The sequence below is a fragment of the Mustelus asterias genome, chromosome 24 (assembly GCF_964213995.1).
Source record: "Mustelus asterias chromosome 24, sMusAst1.hap1.1, whole genome shotgun sequence".
Taxonomy (NCBI): Eukaryota; Metazoa; Chordata; class Chondrichthyes; order Carcharhiniformes; family Triakidae; genus Mustelus; species Mustelus asterias.
The window spans coordinates 45,494,807-45,507,439 of NC_135824.1; positions in this window are offsets into that span (position 1 = coordinate 45,494,807).

Below are 12,633 nucleotides of genomic sequence, written 5' to 3' on the forward strand. Positions count from 1 at the left end.
CTCACACGCACACACACACACTCACGCACACACACACACAAACACACACACAGACATACACACTAACATACTCACACACACACGCACACACACTCACACTCACATTCACACACATTCACACAGACGCACACACACACATTCACACACGCACGCGCGCACACACTCGCGCGCACAGACATTCGCACACACACAAACACACACACAGACATACACAGACACACACTTGTTTATTTTAAAAACTAACTTTTCCTTGACTTTCTGGAATCTTTGCAAAGCTATGTAATGCCTTTGAGCTTCTCTCTCTCTCTCTCTCTTTCTGAGGTTTGGGAATCGCAGTTTTGAACAAAAAGAATGAAGCTTAATTGTTCTGGACGCGTGCCTCTGATTCCTCGTGTGTGTGTTTGGGAAGGGGAGTTGCTGTGGGACAGTGGGGGTATTTTGTTTCTTGTGTCCACAGGGAGGTAGAATGTGTGGTGTGCTGGGAGGGGGGGGGGGGGGGGTGTTAAGGTAATTGTATTCTCCCCCTGTCCCTGGGTTCAGCTGTATGTTAATACAAGAGCACCTGCCCAGCCAGGAACAAACTCTTTCTCTGACAGCCCTCTCTCTCCCTCTGTAGCCCCTCTCACCCCGCCCTCCCCAATCAATCGATGCAGCAAGAACATTTTACAACTGGACTCTTAAGCAGCATCTGTGCCTATGAAAGCCCCCGCCTCTCTCTCTCACACACACAGCCCAGTGTACTGCTCCTCTGCTCCATTCACCTGCATGCTGTTTGAAGGCTGATTTATTTATTTTGGGGTTTTTTTTCTGGGTGGGAAGTGCTGTTAGACAATCCGAATCGATTCATTCCCCCTCCCCTCCCCTCAGAGTGACACAAGTTGCCTTGTTATTCCGCTCTGGCGCTTTGCAGTCTCTCGAACCTGCCGCTGAAATGCGAAGCCGGGTTGATCAGCCCCGCGGCTACCAAGCGGAGGATTCAGGCATTATGCCGACCATCTGCTTCCAGACCACCCTCCCAATCTCCCCCCACCCCCCCCCCCCCCTCCCTCCAATCACCCTGCTGTCCCACACTTACTTTTGCAAATGTTTTCCGAACCTCCAGCAAGTGCAGAGGGAAATGTTACAGCATCCATCCCCAAACTGGGATAATCTCCGTCCCACAACACAACACAAACCTGAGATTTAAATAGTCCCAAGCAAATAAAATTGCGGTTACAACCAACAGTTTTATATTTCCAAAACTATCCTGATCTCTCTCCCTATATAAAACTGTCCTTATCTCTCTCAATATATAACTGTCCTGATCTCTCTCCCTATATAAAACTGTCCTGATCTCACTCCCTATATAAAACTGTCCTGATCTCTCTCGAAATAAAACTGTCCTGATCTCTCTCTATATAAAACTGTCCTGATCTCTCTCTATATAAAACTGTCCTTATCTCTCTCCATATAAAACTGTCCTGATCTCTATATAAAATTGTCCTGATCTCTATATAAAACTGCCCTGATCTCTCTCTATATAATAATGTCCTGATCTCTCTCTATATAAAACTGCCCTGATCTCTCTCTATATAATAATGTCCTGATCTCTCTCTATATGTAAAACTTCCCTGATCTCTCTATATAAAACTGTCCTGATCTCTCTCTCCATAAAACTGTCCTGATCTCTCCCTCTCTATATAAAACTGTCCTTATCTCTCTCTATATAAAACTGTCCTGATCTCTCTATATAAAACTGTCCTGATCTCTCTCTAAATAAAACTGTCCTTATCTCTCTCCATATAAAACTGTCCTGATCTCTCTCTATATGTAAGACTGCCCTGATCTCTCTATATAAAACTGTCCTGATCTCTCTCTAAATAAAACGGTCCTTATCTCTCTCTATATAAGACTGTCCTGATTTCTCTCTATATAAAACTGTCCTGATCTCTCTCTAAATAAAACTGTCCTGCTCTCTCTATATATAAAACCGTCCTGATCTCTCTCTCTATAAAACTGCCCTGATCTCTCTCAATAGATAACTGTCCTGATCTCTCTCTATATAAAACTGTCCTGATCTCTCTCTATATAAAACTGTCCTGATCTCTCTCTCTATATTAAACTGTCCTTATCTCTCTCTATATAAAACTGTCCTGATCTCTCTCTATATAAAACTGTCCTGATCTCTCTCTAAATAAAACTGTCCTTATCTCTCTCCATATAAAACTGTCCTGATCTCTCTCTATATGTAAGACTGCCCTGATCTCTCTATATAAAACTGTCCTGATCTCTCTCTAAATAAAACGGTCCTTATCTCTCTCTATATAAGACTGTCCTGATTTCTCTCTATATAAAACTGTCCTGATCTCTCTCTAAATAAAACTGTCCTGCTCTCTCTATATATAAAACCGTCCTGATCTCTCTCTCTATAAAACTGCCCTGATCTCTCTCAATAGATAACTGTCCTGATCTCTCTCTATATAAAACTGTCCTGATCTCTCTCTATATAAAATTGTCCTGATCTCTCTCTAAATAAAACGGTCCTTATCTCTCACTATATAAAACTGTCCTGATTTCTCTCTATATAAAACTGTCCTGATCTCTCTCTAAATAAAACTGTTCTGGTCTCTACCTCTCTATATTAAACTGTCCTGCTCTCTCTATATATAAAACCGTCCTGATCTCTCTCAATAGATAACTGTCCTGATCTCTCTCTATATATAAAACCGTCCTGATCTCTCTCAATAGATAACTGTCCTGATCTCTCGCTATATAAAACTGTCCTGATCTCTCTCTATATTAAACTGTCCTGATCTCTCTCTATATAAAACTGTCCTGATCTCTCTCTCAATAAAACTCTCCTGATCTCTCTCTATATAAAACTGTCCTGATCTCTCTCTAAATAAAACTGTCCTGATCTCTCTCTCCATAAAACTGTCCTGATCTCTCTCTCTATATTAAACTGTCCTGATCTCTACCTCTCTATATTAAACTGCCCTGCTCTCTCTCTATATAAAACTGTCCTGATCTCTCTCTCTATATAAAACTGTCCTGATCTCCCTCTATATAAAACTGTCCTGATCTCTCTCTATATAAAACTGTCCTGATCTCTCTCTAAATAAAACTGTCCTGATCTCTCTCTCCATAAAACTGTCCTGATCTCTCTCTCCATAAAACTGTCCTGATCTCTCTCTATATAAAACTCTCCTGATCTCTCTCTATATAAAACTGTCCTGATCTCTCTCTCTATATAAAACTGTCCTGATCTCCCTCTATATAAAACTGTCCTGATCTCTCTCTAAATAAAACTGTCCTGATCTCTCTCTCCATAAAACTGTCCTGATCTCTCTCTCTCTATATTAAACTGTCCTGATCTCTACCTCTCTATATTAAACTGTCCTGATCTCTCTCTATATTAAACTGTCCTGCTCTCTCTCTATATTAAACTGTCCTGATCTCTCTCTCCATAAAACTGTCCTGATCTCTCTCTCTATATTGGACTGTCCTGATCTCTCTCTCCATAAAACTGTCCTGATCTCTCCCTCTCTATATAAAACTGTCCTGCTCTCTCTATATATAAAACCGTCCTGATCTCTCTCAATAGATAACTGTCCTGATCTCTCTCTATATAAAACTGTCCTGCTCTCTCTCTATATATAAAACCGTCCTGATCTCTCTCAATAGATAACTGTCCTGATCTCTCTCTATATAAAACTGTCCTGCTCTCTCTCTATATATAAAACTGTCCTGATCTCTCTCTATATAAAACTGTCCTGAACCCTCTCTATATAAAACTGTCCTGATCTCTCTCTATATAAAACTGTCCTGATCTCTCTCTAAATAAAACTCTCCTGATCTCACTCTATATAAAACTGTCCTGATCTCTCTCTAAATAAAACTGTCCTGATCTCTCTCTCCATAAAACTGTCCTGATCTCTCTCTCTATATTAAACTGTCCTGATCTCTACCTCTCTATATAAAACTGTCCTGCTCTCTCTATATATAAAACTGTCCTGATCTCTCTCAATAGATAACTGTCCTGATCTCTCGCTATATAAAACTGTCCTGATCTCTCTCTCCATAAAACTGTCCTGATCTCTCTCTCTATATTAAACTGCCCTGATCTCTACGTCTCTCTATAAAACTGTCCTGCTCTCTCTATATATAAAACCGTCCTGATCTCTCTCAATAGATAACTGTCCTGATCTCTCTCTATATAAAACTGTCCTGATCTCTCTCTCCATAAAACTGTCCTGATCTCTCTCTCTATATTAAACTGTCCTGATCTCTACCTCTCTATATAAAACTGTCCTGCTCTCTCTATATATAAAACCGTCCTGATCTCTCTCAATAGATAACTGTCCTGATCTCTCCCTATATAAAACTGTCCTGATCTCTCTCTCCATAAAACTGTCCTGATGTCTCTCTCTATATTAAACTGCCCTGATCTCTACGTCTCTGTATAAAACTGTCCTGCTCTCTCTATATATAAAACCGTCCTGATCTCTCTCAATAGATAACTGTCCTGATCTCTCTCTATATAAAACTGTCCTGATCTCTCTCTCCATAAAACTGTCCTGATCTCTCTCTCTATATTAAACTGTCCTGATCTCTACCTCTCTATATTAAACTGTCCTGCTCTCTCTCTATATAAAACTGTCCTGATCTCTCTCTCTATATAAAACTGTCCTGATCTCCCTCTATATAAAACTGTCCTGATCTCTCTCTAAATAAAACTGTCCTGATCTCCCTCTATATAAAACTGTCCTGATCTCCCTCTAAATAAAACTGTCCTGATCTCTCTCTATATAAAACTGTCCTGATCTCTCTCTATATAAAACTGTCCTGATCTCTCTCTAAATAAAACTGTCTTGATCTCTCTCTCCATAAAACTGTCCTGATCTCTCTCTCTCTATATTAAACTGTCCTGATCTCTACCTCTCTATATTAAACTCTCCTGATCTCTCTCTATATTAAACTGTCCTGCTCTCTCTCTATATTAAACTCTCCTGATCTCTCTCTATATAAAACTGTCCTGATATCTCTCTCTATATAAAACTGTCCTGATCTCCCTCTATATAAAACTGTCCTGATCTCTCTCTAAATAAAACTGTCCTGATCTCCCTCTATATAAAACTGTCCTGATCTCCCTCTAAATAAAACTGTCCTGATCTCTCTCTATATAAAACTGTCCTGATCTCTCTCTATATAAAACTGTCCTGATCTCTCTCTAAATAAAACTGTCTTGATCTCTCTCTCCATAAAACTGTCCTGATCTCTCTCTCTCTATATTAAACTGTCCTGATCTCTACCTCTCTATATTAAACTCTCCTGATCTCTCTCTATATTAAACTGTCCTGCTCTCTCTCTATATTAAACTGTCCTGATCTCTCTCTAAATAAAACTGTCTTGATCTCTCTCTCCATAAAACTGTCCTGATCTCTCTCTCTCTATATTAAACTGTCCTGATCTCTACCTCTCTATATTAAACTCTCCTGATCTCTCTCTATATTAAACTGTCCTGCTCTCTCTCTATATTAAACTGTCCTGATCTCTCTCTCCATAAAACTGTCCTGATCTCTCCCTCTCTATATAAAACTGTCCTGCTCTCTCTATATATAAAACCGTCCTGATCTCTCTCAGTAGATAACTGTCCTGATCTCTCTCTATATAAAACTGTCCTGATCTCTCTCTATATAAAACTGTCCTGATCTCTCTCTATATAAAACTGTCCTGAACTCTCTCTATATAAAACTGTCCTGATCTCTCTCTAAATAAAACTCTCCTGAACTCTCTCTATATAAAACTGTCCTGATCTCTCTCTAAGTAAAACTGTCCTGATCTCTCTCTCTCTCTATATATAAAACTGTCCTGATCTCTCTCTATATAAAACTGTCCTGATCTCTCTCTAAATAAAACTCTCCTGATCTCTCTCTATATAAAACTGTCCTGATCTCTCTCTAAGTAAAACTGTCCTGATCTCTCTCTCCATAAAACTGTCCTGCTCTCTCTCTATATAAAACTGTCCTGATCTCTCTCTCCATAAAACTGTCCTGATCTCTCTCTCTATATTAAACTGTCCTGATCTCTACCTCTCTATATTAAACTGTCCTGCTCTCTCTCTATATAAACTGTCCTGATCTCTCTCTCTATATAAAACTGTCCTGATCTCCCTCTATATAAAACTGTCCTGATCTCTCTCTAAATAAAACTGCCCTGATCTCTCTCTAAATAAAACTGTCCTGATCTCTCTCTCTATATAAACTGTCCTGATCTCTCTCTCTATATAAAACTGTCCTGATCTCCCTCTATATAAAACTGTCCTGATCTCTCTCTAAATAAAACTGCCCTGATCTCTCTCTAAATAAAACTGTCCTGATCTCTCTCTCCATAAAACTGTCCTGATCTCTCTCTCTCTATATAAACTGTCCTGATCTCTCTCTCTATATAAAACTGTCCTGATCTCCCTCTATATAAAACTGTCCTGATCTCTCTATATAAAACTGCCCTGATCTCTCTCTAAATAAAACTGTCCTGATCTCTCTCTAAATAAAACTGTCCTGATCTCTCTCTCCATAAAACTGTCCTGATCTCTCCCTCTCGATATAAAACTGTCCTGATCTCTCTCTCTATATTAAACTGTCCTGATCTCTCCCTCTCTATATTAAACTGTCCTGATCTCTCCCTCTCTATATTAAACTGTCCTGCTCTCTCTCTATATAAAACTCTCCTGCTCTCTCGCTCTATAAAACTGTCCTGCTCTCTCTCTATATAAAACTGTCCTGATCTCTCTCTCTCTCTATAAAACTGTCCTGATCTCTCTCTCTATAGTTGCTGCACCATTGATTATGCAAAGACTCGTTGTTGCGAAATAACAGGCTTTTATTAATGAAAGAATTGGAGCACACCCGAACTGATAGCTAATCCGAACTGAGGCAAAACGGGCGGAGAGCAGTCGCCTTTATACCCAGAGAAGGGCGGAGCCCCGGATTGAGGCAGCAGGGGCGTGTCCAGGCATATCACATAAACAGACAATACTACAGTGGTTCACCACATTCACCCCCTGTTTACAAAAAAGTTCAACGGGGGCGAGGTGGTGGAACAACAGTCACAGAGTTACAAGTTCAGTCTCTCCGGGGGCTTGATCTGTCGCTGTGACCGCCGCAGTGTCGGCCATGGTGCCGGTTTAGGAGACGGCGGTGATGAGTCAGATGCCAGTCCATAATCAGTGAAGCCATCCGTAGCGCCTTCAGACTGCCGGGTGTGTGGAGGCTGCTCCTGGGGCTCAGGCGTGCGGTACGCAGGGGCTAGATGAGTGTGCTGCGATCCTGGTGCATCATGGACAACGTTGGGAGCTGGGGGTGAGGGGCCGTTGGACGTAGCACCTGCGGGTGCCAGGTCGCGAATGGAGACCGTGCCCTCCCGCCTGTTGTGATACGCCACATAGGCATATTGGGGGTTGGCATGGAGGAGTTGGACCATTTCGACCAAGGGGTCCGATTTATGGGTCCGCACGTGCTTCCGGAGCAGGACAGGGCCTGGGGACGTCAGGCACGACGGTAGTGAGGTCCCCGAGGAGGACTTCCTGGGGAAAACAAACATTCGTTCATGAGGGGTGGCATTGGTATCCATGCACAGTAGTGACCTAATTGAGTGTAGCACATCAGGGAGGACCTCTTGCCAGCGGGAGACTGGAAGACTCTTAGACCGGAGAGCTAATAAAATGGCCTTCCGGACTGTCGCATTCTCCTTCTCCACCTGTCCATTCCCCCTGGGGTTGTAGCTGGTGGTCCTACTCGAGGCTATACCTTTGGAGAGCAGATACTGGCACAGCTCGTCACTCATAAAAGAGGAACCCCGGTCGCAATGAATATAGCTGGGGAAACCAAACAGGGTGAAGAGGCTGTGCAGGGCCCTGACGACCGTGGCTGAGGTCATATCCGGGCAGGGAATAGCGAAGGGGAAGCGCGAATACTCATCGATGACGTTGAGGAAGTATATGTTGTGGTCAGAAGAGAGGAGGGGGCCTTTGAAGTCAACGCTCAGGCGTTCGAAAGGGCGGGTGGCCTTGATGAGGTGCGCTCTGTCTGGCCGATAGAAGTGCGGCTTGCACTCCGCGCAGACCTGGCAGTGCCTGGTTATAGACCTGACTTCCTCGATGGAATAGGGCAGGTTCCGGGCCTTGATGAAGTGGAAGAATCTGGTCACCCCCGGGGTGGCAGAGGTAGTCATGGAGAGTCTGTAACCGGTCTAGGTTCGCGCTGGCACAGGTCTCCCGGGACAGGGCGTCTGGGGGCTCATTGAGCTTCCCAGGCCGATATAAAATGTCATAATTGTAGGTGGAGAGCTCGATCCTCCACCTCAAAATCTTATCATTCTTGATTTTGCCCCGCTGCGGGTTACTGAACATAAAGGCAACGGACCGTTGGTCCGTGAGTAGGGTGAACCGTTTGCCAACTAGGTAGTGGCGCCAGTGCCGCACCGCCTCCACGATGGCTTGTGCCTCTTTTTCGGCAGAGGAGTGTCGAATTTCAGGGCCCTGGAGGGTGCGCGAGAAGATGGCCACGGGTCTGCCTGCCTGGTTAAGGGTGGCGGCTAGGGCAAACTCAGACGCATCGCTCTCCACCTGGAATGGGGTGGATTCGTCTACAGCGTGCATCGTGGCCTTCGCGATATCCGCTTTGATGTGGTCAAAGGCCAGCCGAGCCTCCGCCGCTAGGGGAAAAGATGTGGATTTGATGAGCGGACGGGCTTTGTCCGCATAATTGGGGACCCACTGGGCGTAGTACGAGAAGAAGCCTCGGCATCTCCTCAGTGCTTTGAGGGTGGTGGGGAGGGGGAGTTCCAGGAGAGGACGCATGCGGTCGGGATCGGGGCCGATGACCCCGTTCTCCTCAACACAACCAAGGATGGCGAGGCGGTGTGTGCGGAATACGCACTTCGCCTTATTATAGGTCAGATCGAGGGGTGCCGCGGTGTGGAGGAATTTGTGGAGGTTGGTGTCGTGGTCCTGCTGATCATGGCCACAGATGGTGACGTTATCCAGGTACGGGAAGGTGGCCCGCAGCCCGTTCTGGTCCACCATTCAGTCCATCTCACGCTGGAAAACCGAGACCCGGTTGGTGACGCCAAAGGGGACCCGAAGGAAGTGATAGAGACGGCCATCCGCCTCGAAGGCAGTGTATTGGCGGTCTTCCGGGCGGATAGGGAGCTGGTGGTATGCAGACTTCAAGTCAATGGTGGAGAACACCCGATATTGTGCAATCTGATTAACCATGTCAGAGATACGGGGAAGGGGATACGCGTCGAGCTGCATGTATTGGTTAATGGTCTGACTGTAGTCGATAACCATGCGATGTTTCTCTGCAGTCTTAACAACCACCACTTGGGCTCTCCAGGAACTGGTACTAGCCTCAATGATCCCCTTCCCCAGGAGGCGTCGCACCTCGGACTTAATAAACGCTCTATCTCCAGTGCTGTACCGTCTGCTTTTGGTGGCAATGGGCTTGCAGTCGGGGGTGAGATGTTCAAAGAGTGAGGGAGGGGCGACTTTAAGGGTCGAGAGACCACAGGTGGTGCGCGGTGGCTGGTCTAGTAGCTGCGGATTGTGGACGGAGATTGGGAGAAAAGGCCCATTATATACCATGGTGACGCTCCCAAGGTGACACATGAAATCTAGTCCCAGTAGTACGGCAGCGCAGAGCTGTGGCAGCACGAGGAGCCTGCACTTCTCGTACACCGTGCCCCGTACAGTCAGAGTTGCCACACAGTAGCCGAGGACATTCACCGACTGGGACATCGAAGCCATGGAGATTGATTGCTGCATTGGCAGTACTGGCAGTGCGTAGCGACTCACCGTGTTAGGGTGGATAAAACTCTCCGTACTCCCACTGTCAAATAAGCAGTTAGTAGTGTGGCCGTTTACATAAGAACATAAGAACATCAGAACCTTGATGTCCATCATAGACCAGGTGAGTTGGTGACGCCTGGACTGGTCCAACGCGACCGAGGTCACCGTCGGATGAGGCGAGGAGCCGCACGCGGTGGACGGTTCCCAAAATGGCGGTCCGCGTGACTCGCACGCGGCTGATGTCATCCAAGATGGCGGCTCCCGTGGGTCGCACGCGGCAGATGGCGTCCAAGATGGCGGCCCTGTGGGTCGCACGCAGCCGATGGCGTCCAAAATGGTGGCTCCCGCGGATTGCACGCGGCCGATGGCGTCGAAGACGGTGCCTCCCGCGGATCGCACGTGGCGCTGCTGGGCCTGGAGGCCGATTTTGCCCTGCAGACTTTCAAGTAATGGCCCTTCTTACCGCAGCCGGAGCAGATCGTGTCTTTCGCCGGGCAGCGTCAACATGGGCGCTTCTCCAGGCCGTAGAAGTAGCACCTCGGGCCTCTGGAGGCTGCCGCAGTGGTCAGTTCGGCGTCGGGACAGGGCGTGGCGTAGGTTTGCGGCCCTCCCGGGTACAGCGATGGCTGCGGTCGCGGTGTCCACGGTGCGCCCTCGAGATTCCGGAGAGCTACCTCCAGCGAGCCGGCAAGCTCCACAGTTTTCTTCAGGTCCAGCCCACCTTGTTCCAGCAGGCGCTGCCGGATATAGGTCGACCTGATGCCGGCGACAAAGGCATCTCTGATCAGGTCGTCGGCGTTTTGGGCGGCTGAAACGGCCATGCAGTTGCAGGTTCTGCCGAGTGCACGCAGTTCGCGCAGGAATTGTTCAGTCGATTCCCCCGGCTGCTGTCTGCGAGTGGCCAGCAGATGTCTGGCGTGGACCTCGTTCGGCTGCCGGTTGTACTGGCTCTTCAGGAGATCGATTGCCTCCTGGTAAGTTTCCGCGTCTCGGATCATCGTGAAGATGTGAGCGCTGACGCGGGCATGGAGCACGTGTAGTTCGTCGAGGTCGGTTATATATAAAACTGTCTTGAACTCTCTCTATATAAAACTCTCCTGATCACTCACTATATAAAACTGTCCTGATCCCTCTCTGTATAAAACTGTCCAAACTAATCTCTCTCTATCTATAAAACTACAGTGTTCTCTCTCTCTCTATATATATAAAACTGTCCTGATCTCTCTCTATATAAAAATGTCCTGGTCTCTCTCTATATAAAACTGTCCTGATCTCTCTCTCAATATATATAAAACTCTCCGGATCACTCACGACATAAAACAGTCCTGATCGCTCACTACATAAAACTGTCCTGAGTGCTATCTCTATATAAAGCTGTCCAGATCTCTCTCTATATATAAAACTATCCTGATCTCGCTCTCTCTATAAAACTGTCCTGATCTCTCTCTATATAAAACTGTCCTGATCTTTCTCTATCTAAAACTGTCCTGATCTCTCTCAATAAATCTGCCCTGATCTCTCTCTATAAAACTGTCCGGATCACTCTCTTTCTATATAAAGCTGTCCAGATCTCTCTCTCTATATAAAACTATCCTGATCACTCTCTATATAAAACTGGCCTGATCTCCCTCTATCTAAAACTGTCCTGATCTCTCTCCATATAAAACTATCCTGAACTCTCTCTCTTTATAAAACTCTCCTGACCACTCACTATATAAAACTGTCCTGATCCCTCTCTATATAAAACTGTCCTGATCTCTCTCTACATATATAAAATGGTCCTGATTTCGCTCTATATATGAAACTGTCCTGATCTCTCTCGATATAAAACTGTCCTGATCTCTCTCGATATAAAACTGTCCTGATCACTCTCTATATAAAACTGTCCTGATCACTCTCTATATAAAACTGTCCTGATCACTCTCTATATAAAACTGTCCTGATCACTCTCTATATAAAACTGCCCTGATCTCTCTCTATATAAAACTGTCCTGATCACTCTCTATACAAAACTGTCCTGATCTCTGTCTCTCTATTAAACTTTCCTGATCTCACTCTCTATATAAAACTATCCTGATCTCTCTCTATATAAAACTGTCCTGATCTCTCTCTATATATAAAATTGTCCTGATCACTCGCTATATAAAACTGTCCTAACTAATGTCTCTCTATATATAAAACTGTCCTGATCTCTCTCTACATGTATGAAACAGTCCTGACTTCTATCTATATATGAAACTGCCCTGATCTCTCTCGATATAAAACTGTCCTGATCACTCTCTATATAAAACTGTCCTGATCCCTCTCTATATAAAACTGTCCTGATCCCTCTCTATATAAAACTGTCCTGATCTCTCTCTATATAAAACTGTCCTGATCACTCTCTATATAAAACTGTCCTGATCTCTCCTCTATATAAAACTGTCCTGATCTCCTCTATACAAAACAGCCCTGATCTCTCTCTATATATAAAACTGTCCTGATCTCTCTCTTTATATAAAACTGTCCTGAACCCTCTCTATATAAAACTGTCCTGATCTCTCTCTATATATAAAACTGTCCTGATCACTCACTATATAAAACTGTCCTAACTAATCTCTCTCTATATATAAAACGGTCCAGATCTCACTCTGTCCATAAAACTGCCCTGAACTCTCTCTCTTTATAAAACTCTCCTGATCCCTCTTTATATATAAAACTGTCCTGATCACTCACTATATAAAACTGTCCTAACTAATCTCTCTCTATATATAAAACTGTCCTGATCTCTCTCTACATGTATGAAACGGTCCTGATTTCTCTCT